Source organism: Canis aureus, chromosome 24 (genome assembly GCF_053574225.1).
Source record: "Canis aureus isolate CA01 chromosome 24, VMU_Caureus_v.1.0, whole genome shotgun sequence".
NCBI classification, from domain to species: Eukaryota; Metazoa; Chordata; class Mammalia; order Carnivora; family Canidae; genus Canis; species Canis aureus.
Window position 1 is genome coordinate 962,093 of NC_135634.1, and position 22,451 is coordinate 984,543.

At 41.1% G+C, this 22,451-nt stretch overlaps 1 long non-coding RNA gene across 1 annotated transcript in view; it reads left to right on the forward strand.

The window, feature by feature from the left end:
• LOC144295631 (uncharacterized) overlaps positions 1-21,456 on the forward strand; it is a 79,026-nt gene extending 57,570 nt beyond the window's left edge. The window contains exon 3 of the long non-coding RNA XR_013362707.1: positions 19,674-21,456. This is a non-coding gene — a long non-coding RNA (uncharacterized LOC144295631). The remainder of the gene's footprint in view (positions 1-19,673) is intronic.
• Positions 21,457-22,451: the final 995 nt, after the last annotated feature.

A 22,451-nucleotide genomic window follows, 5' to 3' on the forward strand; every position in this document is an offset into this window, starting at 1 on the left:
TTCCTTGCGGGGCCTCGCAAGGTAAACAAACCCCACTGAGCCCTGCACCAGGCAGGGGACAGAGCAGCTCCCCCAAGTGCTCACACCTGAAAATCAGCACAACAGGCGCCTCCCCCAGAAGACCAGCTGGACGGACAAGTTCCAGGGGAAGTCAAGGGACTTAAAGTATACAGAATCAGAAGATATTCCCCCCTGGGTTTTTTTGTTTGTTTGTTTGTTTGCTTGCTTGCTTGTCCCACCCTTTTTTCTTTCTCTTCTTTTTCTTTTTTCTTCCTTTTTTCTTATTTCTTTTTCTCTTTTTTTCCTTCTTTCTCTTGTCTCTTTTTCTCCTTTTCCAATACATCTTGTTTTTGGCCACTCTGCACTGAGCAAAATGCCCAGAAGGAAAACCTCACCTCAAAAGAAAGAATCAGAAACAGTCCTCTCTCCCACAGAGTTACAAAATTTGGATTACAATTCAATGTCAGAGCCAATTCAGAAGCACTATTATACAGCTACTGGTGGCTCTAGAAAAAAGCATAGAGGACTCAACAGACTTCATGACTGCAGAATTTAGATATAATCAGGCAGAAATTAAAAATCTATTGAATGAGAAACAATCCAAACTAGAAGTCCTAACTACAAGGCTTAACGAGGTGGAAGAACGAGTGAGTGACATAGAAGACAAGTTGATGGCAAAGAGGGAAACTGAGGAAAAAAGAGACAAACAATTAAAAGACCATGAGGATAGATTAAGGGAAATAAATGACAGCCTGAGGAAGAAAAACCTATGTTCAATTGGGGTTCCCGAGGGTGCCGAAGGGGACAGAGTTCCAGAATATGTATTTGAACAAATCCTAGCTGAAAACTTTCCTAATCTGGGAAGGGAAACAGGCATTCTGATCCGGGAAATAGAGAGATCCCCCCTAAAATCAATAAAACCGTTCAACACCTTGACATTTAATAGTTAAGCTTGCAAATTCCAAAGATAAAGAGAAGATCCTTAAAGCAGCAAGAGACAAGAAATCAATTGACTCATTTCACTCAGCATAATACCCTCCAGTTCATTCCACGTTGAAGCAAATGGTGGGTATTTGTCATTTCTAATGGCTGAGTAATATTCCATTGTATACATAAACCACATCTTCTCTATCCATTCATCTTTCGATAGACACCGAGGCTCCTTCCACAGTTTGGCTATCATGGCCATTGCTGCTATAAACATCGGGGTGCAGGTGTCCTGGCGTTTCATTGCATTTGTATCTTTGGGGTAAATCCCCAGCAGTGCAATTGCTGGGTCATAGGGCAGGTCTATTTTTTTTTTTTTTTTTTTTAGGAGGGCAGGTCTATTTTTAACACTTTGAGGAACCTCCACACACTTTTCCAGAGTAGCTGCACCAGTTCATATTCCCACCAACAGTGTATCGCATCCTTTCCAACATATGTGGTTTCCTGTCTTCTTAATTTTTCCGACTCTCACTGGTGTGAGGGGGTATCTCATTGTGGTTTTGATTTGTATTTTTCATGGACAGTGATGCGGAGCATTTTCTCATGTGCTTGTTGGCCATGTCTATGTCTTCTTCTGTGAGATTTCTGTTCATGTCTTTTGCCCCTTTCATGATTGGATTGTTGTTTCTTTGCTGTTGAGTTTAATAAGGTCATTATAGATCTTGGAAACTAGCCCTTTATCTGATCGGTCATTTGCAAATATCTTCTCCCATTCTGTAGATTGTCTTTTAGTTTTGTTGACTGTATCTTTTGCTGTCCAAAAGTTCCTTATCTGGATGAAGTCCCAATAGTTCATTTTTGCTTTTGTTTCTTTTGCCTTCGTGGATGTATCTTGCAAGAAGTTACTATGGCCGAGTTCAAAAAGGGTGTTGCCCGGTTCTCCTCTAGGATTTTGATGGACTCTTGTCTCACATTTAGATCATTCATCCATTTTGAGTTTATTTTTGTGTATGGTGCAAGAGAGTGGACTAGTTTCATTCTTCTGCATGCGGATGTCCAATATTTCCGGCACCATTTATTGAAGAGGCTGCCTTTCTTCTAGTGGATAGTCTTTCCTCCCCTATCGAATATTAGTTGACCATAAAGTTCAGGGTCCATTTCTGGATTCTCTATTCTGTTCCATTGATCTATGTGTCTGTTTTTGTGCCAGTACCACACTGTCTTGGTGACCACAGCTTTGGAGTACAACCTGAAATCTGGCATTGTGATGCCCCCAGATATGGTTTTCTTTTTTAAAATTCCCCTGGCTATTCGGGGTCTTTTCTGATTCCCCACACAAATCTTAAAATAATTTGTTCTAACTCTCTCAAGAAAGTCCATGGTATTTTGATAGGGATTGCATTAAACGTGTAAATTGCCCTGGGTAACATTGACATTTTCACAATATTAATTCTGCCAATCCATTTGCATGGAATATTTTTCCATCTCTTTGAGTCTTCCTCAATTTCCTTCAGAAGAGTTCTATAGTTTTTAGGGTATAGATCCTTTACCTCTTTGGTTCGGTTTATTCCTAGGCATCTTATGCTTTTGGGTGCAATTGTAAATGGGATTGACTCCTTAATTTCTCTTTCTTCAGTCTCATTGTTAGTGTATAGAAATGCCACTGACTTCTGGGCATGATTTTGTATCCTGACACACTACCAAATTGCTGTATAAGTTCTAGCAATCTTGGGGGGGAGTCTTTTGTGTTTTCTATGTATAGTATCATGTCATCAGCGAAGAGGGAGTTTGACTTCTTCTTTGCCAATTCGAATGCCTTTAATGTCTTTTTGTTGTCTGATTGCTGAGGCTAGGACTTCCAGTACTATGTTGAATAGCAGTGGTGAGAGTGGACATCCCTGTCTTGTTCCTGATCTTAGGGGAAAGGCTCCCAGTGCTTCCCCATTGAGAATGATATTTGCTGTGGGTTTTTCGTAGATGGCTTTTAAAATGTTGAGGAATGTTCCCCTTATCCCTACACTCTGAAGAGTTTTGATCAGGAATGGATGCTGTATTTTGTCAAATGCTTTCTCTGCATCTAATGAGGGGGTAATATGGTTCTTGGTTTTTCCCTTGCTGATATGATGAATCACATTGATTGTTTTACGAGTGTTGAACCAGCCTTGTGTCCTGGGAATAAATCCTACTTGGGCATGGTGAATAGTTTTCTTAATGGATTGTTGGATCCTATTGGCTAGTATCTTGTTGAGAATTTTTGCATCCATGTTCATCAGGGATATTGGTCTATAATTCTCCTTTTTGGTGGGGTCGTTGTCTGGTTTTGGAATTAAGGTGATGCTGGCCTCATAGAACGAATTTGGAAGTACTCCATCTCTTTCTATCTTTCCAAACAGCTTTAGTAGGATAGGTATGGTTTCTTCTTGAAACGGTTGATAGAATTCCCCTGGGAAGCCATCTGGCCTTTTGTGTCTTGGGAGGTTTTTGATGACTGCTTCAATTTCCTCCCTGGTTATTGGCCTGTTCAGGTTTACTATTTCTTCCTGTTCCAGTTTTGGTAGTTTGTGGCTTTCCAGAAATGTGTCATTTTCTTCTAGATTGCCTAATTTATTGGTGTATAGCTGTTCGTAATATGTTTTTAAAATTGTTTGTATTTCCTTGGTGTTGGTAGTGATCTCTCCTTTCTCATTCATGATTTTATTAATTTGAGTCTTCTCTCTCTTCTTTTTAAGAAGGCTGGCTAATGGTTTATCTATATTATTAATTCTTTCAAAGAACCAACTCCTGGCTTTGTTCATCTGTTCCACTTTTCCTCTGGTTTGTAATTCATTGAGCTTTGCCCGAATCTTTATTAGCTCTCTTCCTCAGCTGTGTTTAGGATCTACTTGTTGTTTTTTCCTCCAGCTCCTTTATGTGTAAGGTTACCTTTTGTATTTGAGTTCTTTCCAGTTTTTGGATGGATGCTCTTATTGTGATGTATTTCCCCTCAGGACTGCTTTTGCTGTTTCCCAAAGATTTCCAATGGTTGTATCTGCATTCTCATTAGTTTCCATGAATCTTCTTAATTCTTCTCTAATTTCCTTGATCCTTTCATCTTTTAGCGGAATGGTCCTTAAGCTCCACGTGTTTGAAAACCTGTTGATTGCAGGAAGCTCTACATTCAAGTCACCACGTAGAAGTGTATTATTTTCTAAGTATGTTTTAACTTTGGTTATTAATTGATAGATATACTTGGCAGCTCCCACTTTCGGGACATAAATATTGATGATTGTTAGGTCCTCTGGTTCGATAGGTCCTTTAAGAATGATATAGTGTGGGATCCCTGGATGGCGCAGCAGTTTGGCGCCTGCCTTTGGCCCAGGGCGCGATCCTGGAGACCCAGGATCGAATCCCATATGGAGCTCCCAGTGCATGGAGCCTGCTTCTCCCTCTGCCTGTGTCTCTGCCTCTCTCTCTCTCTCTGTGTGACTATCATAAAAAAAATAAAAAAAGATGATATAGTGTCCTTATTCATCACTTACTACAGTCTTTGTGAAGAAATGTAGTTTATCTGATCTAAGAAAGGCTACCCCTACTTTCTTTTGAGGAACATTGGAAGGGCTTGTTATTCTTCAACCTTTTATTTTCAGGCTGTAGGGGTCCTTATGTCTAAAATGAGTCTCTTGTAGACAGCAAATAGATGGGTTTTGCATTTTTATCCAGTCTGAAACCGCAGCTGTGCCTTTAATGGGGTCATTAAGCCCATTCACGTCCAGAGGTACCATTGAAAGATCTGTATTTCGTGTCATCATGATACCTCTTCAGTCCCTGTTTTTGTGGATTGTTCCCTTGAATTTACTCTATTACAGAATCCCCATTAGTATATCTTGCAAAGCTGGCTTCGTGGTCACATATATTTTCAGTTTCTGCCTATCTTGGAAGCTCTTTATCTCTTCTTCTATTCTGAATGAGAGCCTTGCTGGATACAGTATTCTTGGCTGCATATTCCTCTCATTTAGGACCCTGAATATATCCTGCCATCCTTTTCTGGCCTTCCTGGGCACTGTGGAGGGCTCTCCTGTTATGCTAATACTTCTACCCGTAAAATTTAGAGATTACTTGTCTCTTGCTACTTTAAGGAAATTCCCTTTATCTTTCAAATTTTCAAGTTTCGCTTTTAAATGTCCAGGTGTAGAGGAGTTTTTTTTTTTTTTTTAGAGGAGTTTTTATTGATATTTGGGTGGGAACTATCTATTTCCTGGATCTGAATGCCTGTTTCACTCCCCAGTTTAGGGTAGTTTTCAGCTATGATTTGTTCAAATACCTATTCTAGACCTCTGTCCCTTTTGGTACCCTCGGTAACACCAGATAAACGTAGATTTATTTTCTGAGGCTGTTATTTTTTCCCTTAATCTATCCTCATTATCTTTTAGTCATTTTCTCTTTTTTCCTCAGTTTCCCTCCTTGCCATCAACTTGTCTTCTATGTCACTCACTCGTTTAATTGATTTTTAATTTCGGCCTAATTAGATCTAAATTTTGTAATCATGAAGTCTCTGGAATCCTTCTCGCTTTTTCAAGAGCCACCAGTAGTTTCATAATTGTGCTTTTGAATTGGCTTTATGACATTGAATTGTAATTCAAATTTTGTAACTCTGGGAGAGAGAGCTGTTTCTGATTCTTATTTGAGGTGAGTTTTTCCTTCTAGTCATTGTACTCAGTGCAAATTGGCCAGAAACAAGTTGTATTGGGAAAATGAGAAAAAGAGAGGAGAAAGAAGAAAAAAAGAAAGAAAAATAAAGAATATAAAGAAAAACAGAAAAGAATGAAAACAGAGAATAGAATAAAAGAAAAAAAGGGGGGGTTTAAGCAAATCAAAATCAAAAGACAAAAAACAAGGGAGAGCATACTCTCATTTTCTATGCTGTAAATCCCTGGGCTTCCCCTGGAACTTTCTAGTGTTTCTTGGTCAATAATTTGTTTTTCCCCTGTCCGTCTAACTGGTCTTCTGTGGGAGAGGCCTGTTGTGCTGATTTTCCTGTTTTAGCACTTGGGGGAGCTGCTCAGCCCCCTCCCTGGTGCAGGGCTCAGTGAAAGATGTTTAACCTCTTTATCCGTCCAGGCCACTGTGAGGCTCAATGGGGGTTGTTTATCCTTTGAGGTCCCAGGAGGAACAATAACTGTAGAGGCGGCCAGCTCTAGATCCCTGGAGTAAGCCCCCACATAGTAAGCTATGGAGCTCTCAGTCTGCAGAAGCCTGGATGCTCTGGGGGCAGGAGCCGCTGATCTGCACAGCTCGGGGCCACCCAGCTGCAAGAGTGTCCATGCTGTCCTGCGCCTTCCTGGCTTCTGCCTGTCCTGGGGGAGGCGCCGGATCTTGGGCTGTGTCCCCAGTACACTGTGCTCCCAGGCCTGAGCTGTTGGAATCGTGCTCCAGGCTTCCCAGCCCCCTCCATGTGGAGACTCTCCCCAGTGCATTCTGAGCAGTTCCCATGGCCATGCAGCCCCCTGAGCGGGGCCTCTGCCAGAGCCATTTCCAAGCTGCTCGGGGCCCCAGCCGGATGCACGCCGCAGTCCTTTCGGGAGCTCTGCCACGGTGTGTGGCCCGCTCTACCTGGGGCTCTGGGGCTCTGTTAGTGTCCCAGGGAGGCTGAGGGCATCCTCACCCCTCCTGGGATCCTGCTCCAACTCTCGGGAAGATTGGTGAAACCCCTGCTTCTCCAGGATGGGGCTTTACTGTCCTGGGGACACTGGCCATGGCCTTAGCCCGGGTCCTCTCGGGGCTCCTCCCACTTGGATGCCTTTTGTTTCTTTATTTCTTCCCTTGCCCTCTCTTCCTACCGTGATCAAAGCGTGAACTCTTCTCACATTAACATTCCAGCTGTTCTCTCTTTAAATCTCAGGCGGAATTAGTAGGTTTTCAGGATGATTTGAAAGTTATTTAGATAATTTGGTGGGGACAGGTGACTTGGGACCCTACTCTTCTGCCATCTTGCAGCCTCCTACTCTGTTTTCCGTTTAAAATTGTTTCTAGGCAACGGCATCTGGAGGGTCAATTGTTTCTAGGCAACGGCATCTGGAGGGTCAATGAGAAAGTCATCTGACATTGGCCTCCTGAGCTGCATGGTGATTGGCCACCTGAATCAGGCCCCTCTGAGAGCATGCGTGATTGGCCGGGGGCGTGGCGGTGACATCACAGAAAGGCATTCTGATGCACCTGGGCTGATATAAAAGCATGACAACCGCGCAGGTCCCCGTTATGACAGAGATGGCACTTCAGCCACAGATCTCCTTCCTCTCCCTCAGGTTGTCTGCCCTGTTTTCTGCCCATGCCCATGGCAAGCCCCCGGACCACCCTCCTGCCCCTGACCTCTCGCCAAGACTTTGGGCTCCACCTGCATGTTTGCACATCCATTCATCCCCCTCTGTGTTCCTGAGAGTCCACGAACCACAGCAGGAGACTCCTGCTCCCTTTTCCCACTGAGAGGTTGGCCTGGCTGCTCACGGACATATTCTCATGTGGACTGTGGGATCAGCACACCGGGAATCGGTACCATGGATACTCAGGCAGAGGGGAACTGCCTCTCCGACACCTCTGGGGTCAACCTGGGGCTCAACACAGGAAAGCTGTGAGTTCCCATCCTGAGGGAACCAGGCACTCACTGCTTCTCTGGAGCTCTCCAACTCAGCTCAGCACAGGGCACATGAATGCCCTAAACTTCCACTCCACCCCCATGTGTACAGTGTCTGCAGTGCCTCCAGGCACCCGGCAGAGAAGGCATTGTATGAAACAAGTAAGTCCTTGGAGAAGGAGTCACCACATCACTGGACACGGTGGGGTTTATGGAACATGGGACCTCAGACCACGAGCTGCCTGCCCCAGGTCAGTAGTGGACAAATGGATGCTCAAGATCCCTGGCTGACCAGGCGCCCATACACCAGAAACCCTCGAACACAGCAGAACATGGAGAAATTCAGTACCCAGAACAGAGCACCTACCAGGATCCCTCAGACTGGTAACCCTCTTAACTCTAGTGCCCCCGGGCATGTGAGTCACCCAGACACTGGATCCCTATCAAAATACCATGGACTTGCTTCAGAGACTTGCAACTAATTATTTTAATATTTGTGTGGAAACAGCAAAGACCCCAAATAGCCAGGTTAATATTGAAAAACAAAACCAGAGCTGGGGGCATCACAATTCCAGATTTCAGGCTGTACTAGAAAGCTGTAGTTATCAAGAGAGTGTGGTACTGGCACAAAAACAGACACATAGATCAATGGAACAGAATAGAGAATCCAGAAGTGGACCCTCAACTATACGGTCAACTAATTTTCGAAAAAGGAGGAAAAACTATCCACTGGAAAAAACAGTCTCTTCAATAAATGGTGCAGGGAAAATTGGACATCCACATGCAGAAGAATGAAACTAGACCACTCTCTTTCACCATACACCAAGATAAACTCAAAATGGATGAAAGATCTAAATGTGAGACAAGAGTCCATCAATATTCTAGAGGAGAATTCAGGCAACTCCCTTTTTGAACTTGGCCACAGTAACTTCTTGCAAGATACATCCATGAAGCCAAGAGAAACAAGAGCAAAAATGATCTATTGGGACTTTGTCAATATAAGAAGCTTTATGCAACAAAAGATACAGTCAACAGGATGGGAGAAGACATTTGCAAATGACGTATCAGATAAAGGGCTAGTTTCCAAGATTTATAAAGAACTTATTAAACTCAACAGCAAAGAAACAAACAAGCCAAACAGGAAATGGGCAAAGGACATGAACAGAAATCTCACAGAGGAAGACATAGACATGGCCAACAAGCACATGAGAAAATGCTCCGCATCACTGTCCATGAGGGAAATACAAATCAAAATCACAATGAGGTACCACCTCCCACAAGTGAGAATGGGGAAAATTAACAAGGCAGGAAGCCACAAATGTTGGAGATTTTGTGGAGAAGGGGAAACCCTCCTGCACTGTTCATGGGAATGTGAACTGGTGCAGCCACTCTGGAAAACTATGTGGAGGTTCCTCAAAGAATTAAAAAGAGATCTGCCCTACGACCCAGCAATTGCACTGCTGGTGATTTACTCCAAAGATACAGATGCAATGAAATGCCAGGACACCTGCACCCCGATGTTTATGGTAGCAATGTCCACAATAGCTAAGCTGTGGAAGGAGTCTCGGTGTCCATCGAGAGATGAATGGATAAAGATGATGTGGTTTATGTATCCAATGGAATACTACTCAGCCATTAGAAATGACAAATGCCCACCATTTCCTTCGATGTGGATGGAACTGGAGGGTTTTATGCCGAGTGAATAAGGCAATCAGAGAAGGACAGACATTATATGGTCTCCTTCATTTGGGAAATAGAGAAAATAGTGAAAGGGAATAAAGGGGAAAACAGAAGAAATGAGTGGGAAATATCAGAAAGGGATACAGAATGTTAGTGACTCTTAACTCTGGGAAACGACTGGGGGTGGGGGATGGTGAGGTGGGCTGGGGAGGAGTGGTGGTGACAGGGTGAGGGGCACTGAGGGGGGCACTTGATGGGATGAACACTGGGTGTTATTTTATATGTTGGCAAATTGAACACCAATAGAAAATTTAAAAATCCCCAGCAGTGCAATTGGTGGATCACGGGGCAGTTTCATTTTTAACATTCTTTGACAAACCTCCACACAGTTTTCCAGAGTGGCTGCACCAGTTCACATTCCGTCCAACAGTGCAAAAGGGTTCCCCTTTCTCCACATCCTCTGCAACATTTGCTTCCTGTCTTGTTAATTTTCACCATTCTCACTGGGGTGAAGAGGTATCTCATTGTGGTTTTGATGTGTAAATCCCTACACATAGCAAACATATAGCATATCACCCAGAGCTCATCCCATCAAGTGCCCCCCTCAGCGCCCGTCATCCAGTCACTGCAACCCCCAAAGTACCTCCCATTCCACTACACCTTGATCCTTTCCCAGAGTTAGGCATCTCTCATATTCTGTCATCTTCAATTGATATTTCCACTCATTTTCTTTTTTCTCCTTTATTCCTTTATTCCTTTTTCCTTTATTCCTTTTCTCTATTTTTTATATTCTCCAAAAGAATGAGACCATATAATGATTGCCTTTCTCCGTTTGACTTTTTTCCCTCAGCATAATACCCTCCAGTTCCATCCACATTGAAGGAAATGGAGGGTTTTTGCGGTTTCATTTCATTTCTTTTTTTTTTTTTTGAACTTAACAAATATATTCAAAACATTTCTTCCTAAAAGAGCAGGATACACAGTCTTTCTGAGAGCATATCAAACATGCTCCAGAATAGACCACATACCCCGTCACAAATCAGCCCTTAACAAGTACAGAAAGATGAAGATTATACCATGCATATTTTCCAACCACAATAATATGAATTTTAAGGTCAACCACAAGAAAAAATTTGGAAATACCACAAATGCAGGAGGGTTAAAGAATATCCTCCTGCTATTAATGCCTGGGTTAAAGAGGAAATTAAAGTATAAACTTAAAAATACATGGAAGAAAATGAGAATGAAAACATGAAGGTAATATTAAAAGATGTCTTAAGTGATCCCTGATTTTTTTAATAAATTAATTTTTTATTAGTGTTCAATTTACCAACATACAGAATAACACCCAGTGCTCATCCCGTCAAGTGCCCCCCTAAGTGCCCATCACCCATTCACCCCCACCCCTTGCCCTCATCCCCTTCTACCACCCCTAGTTCATTTCCCAGAGTTAGGAGTCTTTATGTTCTGTCTCCCTTTCTGATATTTCCCACACATTTCTTATCCCTTCCCTTATATTCCCTTTCACTATCATTTATATTCCCCAAATGAATGAGAACATACACTGTTTGTCCTTCTCCGATTGACTTACTTCACTCAGCGTAATACCCTCCATCCAGTTCCATCCATGTTGAAGCAAATGGTGGGTATTTGTCGTTTCTAATGGCTGAGGAATATTCCATTGTATACATAAACCACATCATCTTTATCCATTCATCTTTCTTTTTTTTTTTTTTTTTTAATTTACTTATGATAGTCACAGAGAGAGAGAGAGAGAGAGAGAGAGAGAGAGCAGAGACACAGGCAGAGGGAGAAGCAGGCTCCATGCACCGGGAGCCCGACGTGGGATTTGATCCCGGGTCTCCAGGATCGCGCCCTGGGCCAAAGGCAGGCGCCAAACCGCTGCGCCACCCAGGGATCCCTCCATTCATCTTTCGATGGACACCGAGGCTCCTTCCACAGTTTGGCTATTGTGGACATTGCTGCTAGAAACATCGGAGTGCAGGTGTCCCGGCGTTTCACTGCATCTGAATCTTTGGGGTAAATCCTCAACAGTGCAATTGCTGGGTCGTAGGGCAGGTCTATTTCTAACTCTTTGAGGAACCTCCACACAGTTTTCCGAGTGGCTGCACCAGTTCACATTCCCACCAACAGTGTAAGAGGGTTCCCTTTTCTCTGCATCCTCTCCAACATTTGTTGTTACCTGCCTTGTTAATTTTCCCCATTCTCACTGGTGTGAGGTGGTATCTCATTGTGGTTTTGATTTGTATTTCCCTGATGGCAAGTGATGCAGAGCATTTTCTCATGTGCGTGTTGGCCATGTCCATGTCTTCCTCTGTGAGATTTCTCTTCATGTCTTTTGCCCATTTCATGATTGGATTGTTTGTTTCTTTGGTGTTGAGTTTAATCAGTTCTTTATACATCTTGGAAACTAGCCCTTTATCTGATCGGTCATTTGCAAATATCTTCTCCCATTCTGTAGGTTGTCTTTGAGTTTTGTTGACTGTATCCTTTGCTGTGCAAAAGCTTCTTATCTGGATGAAGTCCAATAGTTCATTTTTGCTTTTGTTTCTTTTACCTTCGTGGATGTATCTTGCAAGAAGTTACTATGGCCGAGTTCAAAAAGGGTGTTTCCTGTGTTCTCCTCTAGGATTTTGATGGAATCTTGTCTCACATTTAGATCTTCCATTCATTTTGAGTTTATCTTGGTGTATGGTGAAAGAGAGTGGTTTCATTCTTCTGCATGTGGATGTCCAATTTTCCCAGCACTATTTATTGAAGAGACTGTCTTTTTTTCCAGTGGATAGTCTTTCCTCCTTTATCGAATATTAGTTGACCATAAAGTTCAGGGTCCACTTCTGGGTTCTCTATTTTGTTCCATTGATCTATGTGTCTGTTTTTGTGCCAGTACCACACTGTCTTGATGACCACAGCTTTGGAGTACAACCTGAAATCTGGCATTGGGATGCCTCCAGACATGGTTTTCTTTTTTAAAATTCCCCTGGCTATTCGGGGTCTTTTCTGATTCCACACAAACCTTAAAATAATTTGTTCTAACTCTCTGAAGAAAGTCCATGGTATTTTGATAGGGATTGCATTAAACGTGTAAATTGCCCTGGGTAACATTGACATTTTCACAATATTAATTCTGCCAATCCATGAGCATGGAATATTTTTCCATCTCTTTGTGTCTTCCTCAATTTCTTTCAGAAGTGTTCTATAGCTTTTAGGGTATAGATCCTTTACCTCTTTGGTTAGGTTTATTCCTAGGTATCTTAGCAATCAGACAACAAAAAGACATTCAAATTGGCAAAGAAGAAGTCAAAACTCCCTCTTTGCCGATGACATGATACTCTACATAGAAAACCCAAAAGCCTCACCCCAAGATTGCTAGAACTCATACAGCAATTTGGTAGCGTGGCAGGATACAAAATCAATGCCCAGAAATCAATGGCATTTCTAACAACGAGACTGAAGAAAGAGAAATTAAGGAGTCAATCCCATTTACAATTGCACCGAAAAGCATAAGATACCTAGGAATAAACCTGACAGTGTTAAACTTGATGTAAGTACACAAGGCCCTTGAAAGGGGAATGCTGTCTGCCTGTTGTCTCACAAGTCATGCCAACATGACTTTAAAGAAACTAATATATTGAAAAAGTATATTTGAACCCTTGATTACTTTAATTGCACCATTAAAACATTTGACTTAAATTATTTGATCATTCCAGTTGGTGGACTGTTTTCTAATTTCTCAATGTGTATGCCAATTTGCCTGTCAGTCCACACATCTTGTTCACTGGTCTATAATTCTTGTGCAATTACTAAAGGCAAAGGACTAGATGCACTACTGTGTAAAGAGATTACACATGACTACCCTATTGCACTTAAATAGTATGTGGGGATTTACAATCGCATTGTTTCACAAAATAAATATCTCAATGTCAAATACTAAAAAAAAATGCCATCAAGCAGGTCACCATGAAGAAGGATTACCAGCAGCGCAAGATGGAGAAGGAACTGAGCCCTCAGAAACCTGTCATTACCCAGAGTGCAATCTTTTTGTGTGCATACGAAACATTCTCCAGAATAGATCACATACCAGGTCACAAATCAGATCTTAACAAGTACAAAAAGATGAAGACTATACCATGCATAGTTTCTAACCACAATGCCATGAAACTTAAGTTCAACCACAAGAAAAAATTTGGAAAACTCAGAATTACATGGGCGATAAAGAATATCCTCCTGCTCATAATGAATGGGTGAACAGGGAAATTAAAGTGTAAATTAAAAATACATGGAAGGAAATGAAAATATGAAATTAATAATAAAAGATGTCTTAAGTGATCCTATGATTTTCACACATGCTCTTCCTAACCTCCATTGTGGATTACAACTGATTTCTCCGAGGTATTTGAGATTAATCACCCAGCCAGGTGGTAACTTCCTTCCTTGCCTATTGACTCAGAAGCATAAAGAGCTCAAAGTGTCCAGGCACCAGTTTCAATTTCCAGCTCAGAACGATTGTTTTTGTGCCTCTCTTTGAAAATGAGACCTCTCAGCCAGCGGAATTTAAAATCGTGGGAACACAAATTAAACACTTTGCAAGTAGACCTTGAAGGGATATAGTGAGCAGTACCCCTCTGTGTTCCAATCCTTGATTCCTGCACCTGTGAATGTGAGCTATGGGAGAAACAGCATCATATATTAGAAGCTGATTTGGAACATATAGAGCCGTCTTCTTTTTTTTGTTTGTTTTTTTTAGAGCCGTCTTCTGAACCTTGTCCTAGCCTGCAAGGAATTGCCACCGAGCTGGCACTACAGCTGCAGCTTCATTTCTTGAATTTATTTTTTATTGGTGTTCAATTTGCCAACATATCGAGTAACCCCCAGTGCTCATCCCAGCAAGTGCTGCCGTCAGAGCCCGTCTCCCATTCCCCCCACTTCCCGCCCACCTCCGTTTCTACCACCCCTAATTCATTTCCCAAAGTAAGTAGTCTCTCATGTTCTGTCTCCCTTTCTGATATTGCCCGCTCATTTTTCTCCTTTCCCCTTTCTTTCCTTTCACTATCTTTTATATTCCCCAAATGAATGAGACCATATAAGTTTTGTCCTTCTCCGATTGACTTATTTCACTCAGCATAATACCCTCCGGTTCTATTCACGTCGAAGCAAATGATGGGTATTCGTCGTTTCTAAAGGCTGAGTAATATTCCTTGTGTACATAGACCACAACCTCTTTATCCATTCATCCTTCGATGGACACTGAGGCTCCTTCCACAGTTTGGCAACTGTGGACATTGCTGCTATAAACATTGGGTTGCAGGTGTTCCGGTGTTTCAGTCCATCTGTATCTTTGGGGTAAATCCCCAGCAGTACAATTGATGCGTCATAGAGCAGTTCTATTTTTACCTTCCTTTGACAAACCTCCACACAGTTTTTCAGAGTGGCTGCACCAGTTCACATTCCCACCAACAGTGCAAGGGTTACCCTTTTCTCCACATCGTGTCCAACATTTGTTGTTTCCTTCCTTCTTAATCTTCACCATTCTCACTGGGCTGAGGTGGCATCTCATTGTGCTTTTGATGTGTATATCCTTGATGGACAGTGATGCAGAGCATTTTCTCATGTGCTTGTGGCTGTGTCTATGTATTCCTCTGTGAATTTTCTGTTCATGGCTTTTGCTCATTTCATGATTGGACTGTTCGTTTCTTCGCTGTGGAGTATACTAGGTTCTGTAGAGATCTTGGATACTAAAACTTTATCTCATAGGTCACTTGCAAATATCTTCTCCCGTTCTGTAGGTTGTATTTTAGTTTTGTTGACAGTTTCTTTTGGTGTCCAGGAGCTTTTTATCTTGATGAAGTCCCAATAGTTCATTTTTGCTTTTGTTACCCTTGCCTTTCTAGATGTATCTTGCAAGAAGTTGCTGTGGCAAAGTTCAAAAAGGGTGTTGCCTGTGTTCTACTCTAGGATTGTGATGGATTCTCATCTCACATTTAGATCTTTCATCCATTTTGAGTTTATCTTTGGGCATGGTGTAAGACAATGGTCTAGTTTCCTTCTTCTGCATGTGGATGTCCAGTTTTCCCAGCAATATTTTTGAAGACATGGTCTTTTTCCAGTGGATAGTCTTTACTGCTTAGTCAAATATTAGTTGACCATAGACTTGAGGGTCTATTTCTGCATTCTCTATTCCGCTCCATTGATCTATGTGTCTCCTTTTGTGCCAGTACCACACTGTCTTGATGACAACAGCTGTGTAGTACAACGTGACATCTGGTATTGTGATGCCCCAGGCTCTGGTTTTCTTTTTTAATATTCCCCTGGCTATTCGGGGTCCTTTCTGATTCCACAAAAATCGTAAGATGATTTGTGCCAACTCTCCGAAGAAAGTCCATGGTATTTTGATAGGGATTGCATTAAATGTGTTAATTGCCCTGGATAGCATTGACATTTTCACAATATTAATTCTTCCAATCCATGAGCATGGAATGTTTTTCCATCTCTTGGTGTTTTCCTCAAATTCTTTCAGAAGTGTCCTGTAGTTTTAAGAGTATAGATCCTTTACCTCTTTGGTTAGGTTTATTCCTATCTATCTGATGCTTTTGGGTGCAACTGTAAATGGGATTGACTCCTTAATTTCTCTTTCTTCAGTCTCACTGTTAGTGTATAGAAATGCCACTGACTTCTGGGCTTTGAGTTTGTATCCTGCCACACTGCCAAATGGCTGTATGAGTTCTTCCAATCTTGGGGTGGAGTGTCTTGGGTTTTCTAGGTACAGTATGATGTCATCTGCCAAGAGGGAGAGTTTGACTTCTTCTTTGCCTATTTAAATGCCCTTTATTTCTTTTTGTTGCCTGATTGCTGAGGCTAGGACTTCCAGTACTCTGTTGCATAGCAGTGGTGAGAGTGGTCATCCCTGTCTTGTTCCTGATATTAGGGGAAAGGCTCCCAGTGTTTCCCCATTGAGAATGATATTTAATGCAGGCTTTTCATAGATGGCTTTTGAGATGTTGAGGAATGTTCCCTCTATACCTACACTCTCAAGAGTTTTGATCAGGAATGGATGTTGTATTTTGTCAAATGCTTTCTCTGCATCTATTGAGAGGATCCTATGGTTCTCATTTTTTCTCTTAATGATATGATGAATCACATTGACTGTTTTACAAGTATTGAACCAGCCTTGCTTCCCGGGGATAAATCCCAATTTGTCATGGTGAATAATCTTCTTAATGCACCGTTGGATCCTCCTGGCTAGTATCTTGTTGAGAATTTTTGCATCCGTGTTCATCAGGGATATTGGTCTGTAATTCTCCTTTTTGGTGGGTTCTCTGTCTGGTTTTGGAATTAAAGTGATGTTGGCCTCATTGAAAGTATTTGGAAGTGCTCCATCTCTTTATCTTTTGGAACAGCTTTAGGAGAATAGGTATGGTTTCTTCTTGAAACGTTTGATAGAATTCCCCTGGGAAGCCATCTGGCCCTGGACTTTTGTGCCTTCGGAGGTTTTGAGAACTGCTTGAATTTCCTCCCCGGTTATCAGCCTGTTCAGGTGTTCTATTTCTTCTTGTCCCAGTTTTGGTAATTTGTGGTTTTCCAGAAATGTGTCCATTTCTTCTAGATTGCCTAATTTATTGGCATATAGCTGCTCCTAATAAGTTTTTAACCGTCTGTATTTTTTCATGTTGCTGTTGATCTGTCCTTTCTCATTAATGATTTTATTAAATTGAGTCCTTTCTCTCTTATTTTTAATAAGGCTGGCGAATGATTTATCAATCTTATTAATTCTTTCTCTTTTTTTACCTTTGAAGTTTTCTTTTTTTAAAATGAATTTTTTTATTGGTGTTCAATTTGCCAACATATAGAATAACACCCAGTGCTCATCCCATCAAGTACCCCCCTCAGTACCATCACCCAGTCACTGTCACACGCCGGCAACCTCCCCTTCCATCACCCCTAGTTTGTTTCCCAGAGTTCGGACTCATGTTCTGTCTCCCTTTCGGATATTTCATGCTCATTTTTTCTCCTTTCTCCTTTATTCCCTTTCACTATTTTTTATATTTCCCAAATGAATGAGACCATAGAATGTTTGTACTTCTCTGATTGACTTATTTCACTCTGTGTATTACCCTCCAGTTCCATCCACATCGGAGCAAATGGTGCATATTTGTCATCAGATAATAGGCTAGTTTCCAAGTTTTATAAAGACTTATTAAACTCAACACTAAAGAAATAAACAATACAATCATGAAATGGGAAAAACACATGAACAGAAATCTCACAGAGGAAAACATAGACATGGCCAACAAGCACATGAGGAAATGCTCTGCATCACTTGCCATCAGGGAAATATAAATCAAAACCACAATGAGAAACCGTCTCACACCAGTGAGAATGGAGAAAATTAACAAAGCAGGAAACCACAAATTTTGGAGTGGATGTGGAGAAAGGGGAACCCTCCGGCACTGTTGTTGGGAATTGAATTGGTGCAGCCACTCTGGAGAACTGTGTGGAGGATCCTCAAATAGTGATAAATAGATCTGCGCTCTGACCCAGGAACTGCACTGCTGGGGATTGACCCCAAAGATAGATGCAATGTAATGCTGGGAGACCTCCACACTGATGTTTATAGATGCAATGTCCACAAAAGCCAAACTGTGGAAGGAGCCTTGGTGTCTTTATTAATTCTTTCAAAGAACCAACTCCTGGCGTTATTCATCTCTTCCACATTTCCTCTGGTCTCTATTTCATTGACTTCTGCCGGAATCTTTATTAACTTTCTTCTTCTGCTGGGAGTAAGATCTATTTGCTATTTTTTTTCCTCCAGCTCCATAAGATGCAAGCTTTTCTTTTGTATGAGAGTTCTTTCCAGTTTACGCATGAATGCAAGCTCGTATTGCGATGTATTTCCCCCTGACGACTGCTTTTGCTTTATCATAAAGATTTTAAATGGTAGTATCTTCATTCTCATTAGTTTCCATGAATTTTTAAATTCTTCCTTAATTTCCTGGTTGGCCCTTCAACTTTTAGCAGGATGGTCCTTATCCTCCACGTATTTGAAATCCTTCCAAACTTCTTCTTGTGATGTAGTTCTAATTTCAAACCATTATGCCGGGGATGATCCCAATCATTGGGTGTCGGATTATACCTGATTTGTGACCCAGTATGTTCTCTAATCTGGAGAAAGTTCCATGTGCACTTGAAAAGAATGTGGATTCAATGGTGTTTGGATGGAAAGTTCGGTAAATATCTGTGAAATCCATTTGGTCCAGTGTAACATTTAAAGCTCTTGTTTCTTTGGAGATGTTTTCCTTAGAAACACCTATTCAGTCCATTTTTGTGGATTATTCCCTTCGACTTCCTCTATTATAGAATCCCCGTAGTATTTCTTGCAGAGCTGGCTCCGTGGTCACATATTTCAGTTTCTGCCTATCTTGGAAGCCCTTTATCTCTCCTTCTATTCTGAATGAAAGCCTTGCTGGATACAGTATTCTAGGCTACATGTACTTCTCATTTAGGACCCTGAATATATCCTGCCAGCCCTTTTTGCCCTGCCAGTTCTCTTTGGAGGAGTCTGCTGTCATGCTAATCTTCTCCCTACAAAATTTAGAGATTTCTTTTCTCTTGCTGTTTAATGGTCTTCTCTTTATCTGTGGAATTTACAACTTTCACTATTAAATGTCGAGGTGTTGAGCCGTTTTTATTGATTTTTTTGGGGGGATATCTCTATTTCCTGGATCTGAAAGCCTGTTTTGCTCCCCAAATTAGGAAAGTTTTCAGCTATGATTTGTTCAAATACATATTCTGGACCTCTGTCCTTTTTAACACCCTTGGGAACTCTAGGTAAACAGATTTTGCCTTCTGAGGTTGTCATTTATTTCCATTAAGCTATCCTCACAATCTTTTAGTCGTTTTTCTCTTTTTTTCTCAGTTTCCATCCTTGCCATCAACAGGTCTTATATGTCACTCACTTGTTCTTCTACCTCGTTAACCCTCATCGTTAGGACCTCTAGTTTGGAGTGCATCTCACTTAATTGATTTTTAATATCACCCTGATTAGATCTAAATTCTCTAGTCATGAAGTCTCTTGAATCCTTCATGCTTTTTTCGAGAGCCACCAGTAGCTTTATAACTGTGCATCTGAATTGGCTTTCTGACATTGATTTGTAATCCTAATTTTGTAACTGTGGGAGAGAGGACTGTTTCTGATTCTTTCTTTTGAGGAGATGTTTTCCTTCTAGTCATTTTGCTCAGTGCAGAGTGGCCAAAAACAAGTTGTACTTGATTGAAGTGTGGACTCTTCTCTAAATGTAGCATTCCAGCTGTTCTCTCTATAAATCTCAGGCCAAATTCCTAGGTGATTTGAAAGTTATCTAGGTAACTGGGTGGGGACAGGTGACTTGGGGATATTAGTGACCCACCATCTTGCCCCCTCTTCTTCTTTTTTCTGTTTAAGCATGGCTTCTAGGCAATGATATCAGGAGGGTCAATGAGAAAGTCATCTGACATTGGCCACCTCAGCTGGATGGTGATTGTCCCCCTGAAACAGGCCAACCAGGGAGCCTGTATGATTGGCAGGGGCATGGCGGTGACATCACAAAAAAGCAATCTGATGCACCTGGGCTGATATAAGAGCATGGAAACCTCACTGGCCCCCGTGACAACAGAGATGGCATTTTAAGTTTTTAACTGTCTGTATTTTTGATGTTGCTGTTGATCTGTCCTTTCTCATTAATGATTTTATTAAATTGAGTCCTTTCTCTCTTCTTTTTAATAAGGCTGGCGAATGATTTATCAATCTTATTAATTCTTTCTCTTTTTTCTACCTTTGAAGTTTTCTTTTTCTTTAATAAAGTTTTTTATTGGTGTTCAATTTGCAACATATAAAATAACACCCAGTGCTCATCCCATCAAGTGCCCCCCTCAGTGCCCATCACCCACTCACCCGCACACCCTGGCAACCTCCCCTTCCATCACCCCTAGTTTGTTTCCCAGAGTTCGGTTTCTCTTATGTTCTGTCTCCCTTTCTGATATTTCCCACTCATTTTTCTCCTGCTCTGCTTGTCCAGGGGTAGGGGATTTTTGTTAAATTTCCTGGGTCCCACACAGTTGTACCTTTATATGAAAGTATTAAAGCAGAAAGAGTAACCCAAAATTGTCTATTTCACAAAAGCCTATCTAAACTAGTTATGTTCAATGGTGTCTGTCTTGATGGAACAATCTCTAGGAAGACCTTTTTCAGACCTAGCTCCACCACCAATAAGCATGTGAACTTGGACAATCCAATCCTCCAGAACTCTCAGTTTCTTTCCTGTGCCTCAGAAGAGAGGACCAGAGCTGATGATCCCTTAGTTCCCTCAGTTCCCTCTCAGACCTAAAATGCTGCTGTGGCGTCCTAAACACTCTATACTGAGCACAAAAAGAAGTGGGATCTTATATATACTCAAATGCTAAAATATAAAACTAACTCTGAGCATAGATCCTGAGTATTTTAGGGTTCTTTCCTATGGCGATAGAAAATCCCCAATTCTATATCACTTTTTATCACAAGCGGTGGGTATATGGGTCCAAGGCACTAGAAATACTAAATATGTGTATCAGAACAGCCATCTGCCCTCATGCTCGCTGCTTTTCGAAGCAAAGCCCTCAAAGAACTCCATTATTATTTTCTGAGTGTACCGGTTAACATGCAGAATCCTAACCTGCCCCATCCTTTAACTTAAAAAAAATTGAAATGTTGGCTGGCCATATTAACAAGCTCTCCAGGTTATTCTTTTGCACACTAACATTTGAGAACCACTGGCTAGGCACCAAGGAGAATTGATTTACCTTAAAATAGCAAAATTTGAAATCCTATGTCCTTTCCTATTTTCAGATCATAATAAATAAAGGAATGAAACAGTGAAGAGAGAGGGAAGGAGGCAAAGATAGGGACAGGGACAGAAACAATGTGCCAATCAAAAATGAGATTTACATAAAGTTTGTCTTTTAAAAATTTATGAACAGACAAAAGACTCCATACTGATGGAAATATGTTAAAGGGACACAGGTGTCAACTGAAAGAGCTCCCGTGGCCAGAGCGGAGACAATATAAGCAACAAAATAAGTAGTGCTGGATTATAACCCAAAGTGTAAAATAAATATCCATGAATCTATACTAATATTAAAAATTGTAAAAGAAAGAAAGAGGGGCACCTGGGTGGCTCAGTCACTTAAGCTTCTGCCTTAGGCTCAGATCATGATCCAGGTCCCAAGGCAGGCTCCCTGTTCAGCAGGGAACCTGCTTCTCCCTCTCCCTCTGCCCCTCTCGCTCATGCTTTTTCTCTCCTCTCTCTCTCAAATAAATAAATAACATCTTTGAAAGAGAAACAAACAAACAAACCCAGAAGGAAGAGAAATCTCCCATGTAGAAGAATTTCAAACAATTTGTGCAGACATTCCACCCTCAAGTTGATGAGCATAGCTTCCCACTCTTATGTGTGGAATACACATAGTAACTTCCTTCTACAAAATATATTATGGAAAAGTTAAAATAATAATAAAATAATAAAGAATCACTTTGCTATGGAGAAAGCTGACAAACACTACCTCAGCAAGATGATCAGATTGATACCAAGACTGATAAATCATGTTGATAGTATCTATCCTTTATATGATATAATAAAAATGGCAGTATATCTCTGTATATAATCCACAAAAACAGTTCAATCATGAGATAAACAACAGACATGTCCCAACTGAGGGAAATTTTACAAAATACTCTACTTCTCAAAGTGTTCCAGTTCAACAACAACAAGGAAAGGCTGAAAGACTGTCACAATCCAGAGGAACCTAAGAAAACATGAGGACAAATGGAATGTGATATGAGGGATGGTACTTAGCAAAAACTAAGGAAATCTGAATAAAGTATGGTCTTTGGTTAATGCAAATATTTTAATATTGATTCATTAGCTAATATTTGTACCGTAATAATATATCAATAATTGGAGAAATTGAGTGCGAGTGCATGAGAATTCTCTGTACTTTCTTCTCAATTTCCCTATAAATCTTTGTTTTTTTTCTAATAAATAAGATTTATTTTGAAAATTGACTTAAATGAATCAGGCTCCAAGTGTGAAGACATTTTAAGAATAGTATAATTAATTTTTGCCTTATTCTTAAAGAGTTCCTTCGATAAGAACAAAGTAAGAATTTTATATCAGAAGGAAAGAAAAACACTTATGAGCACGTATAA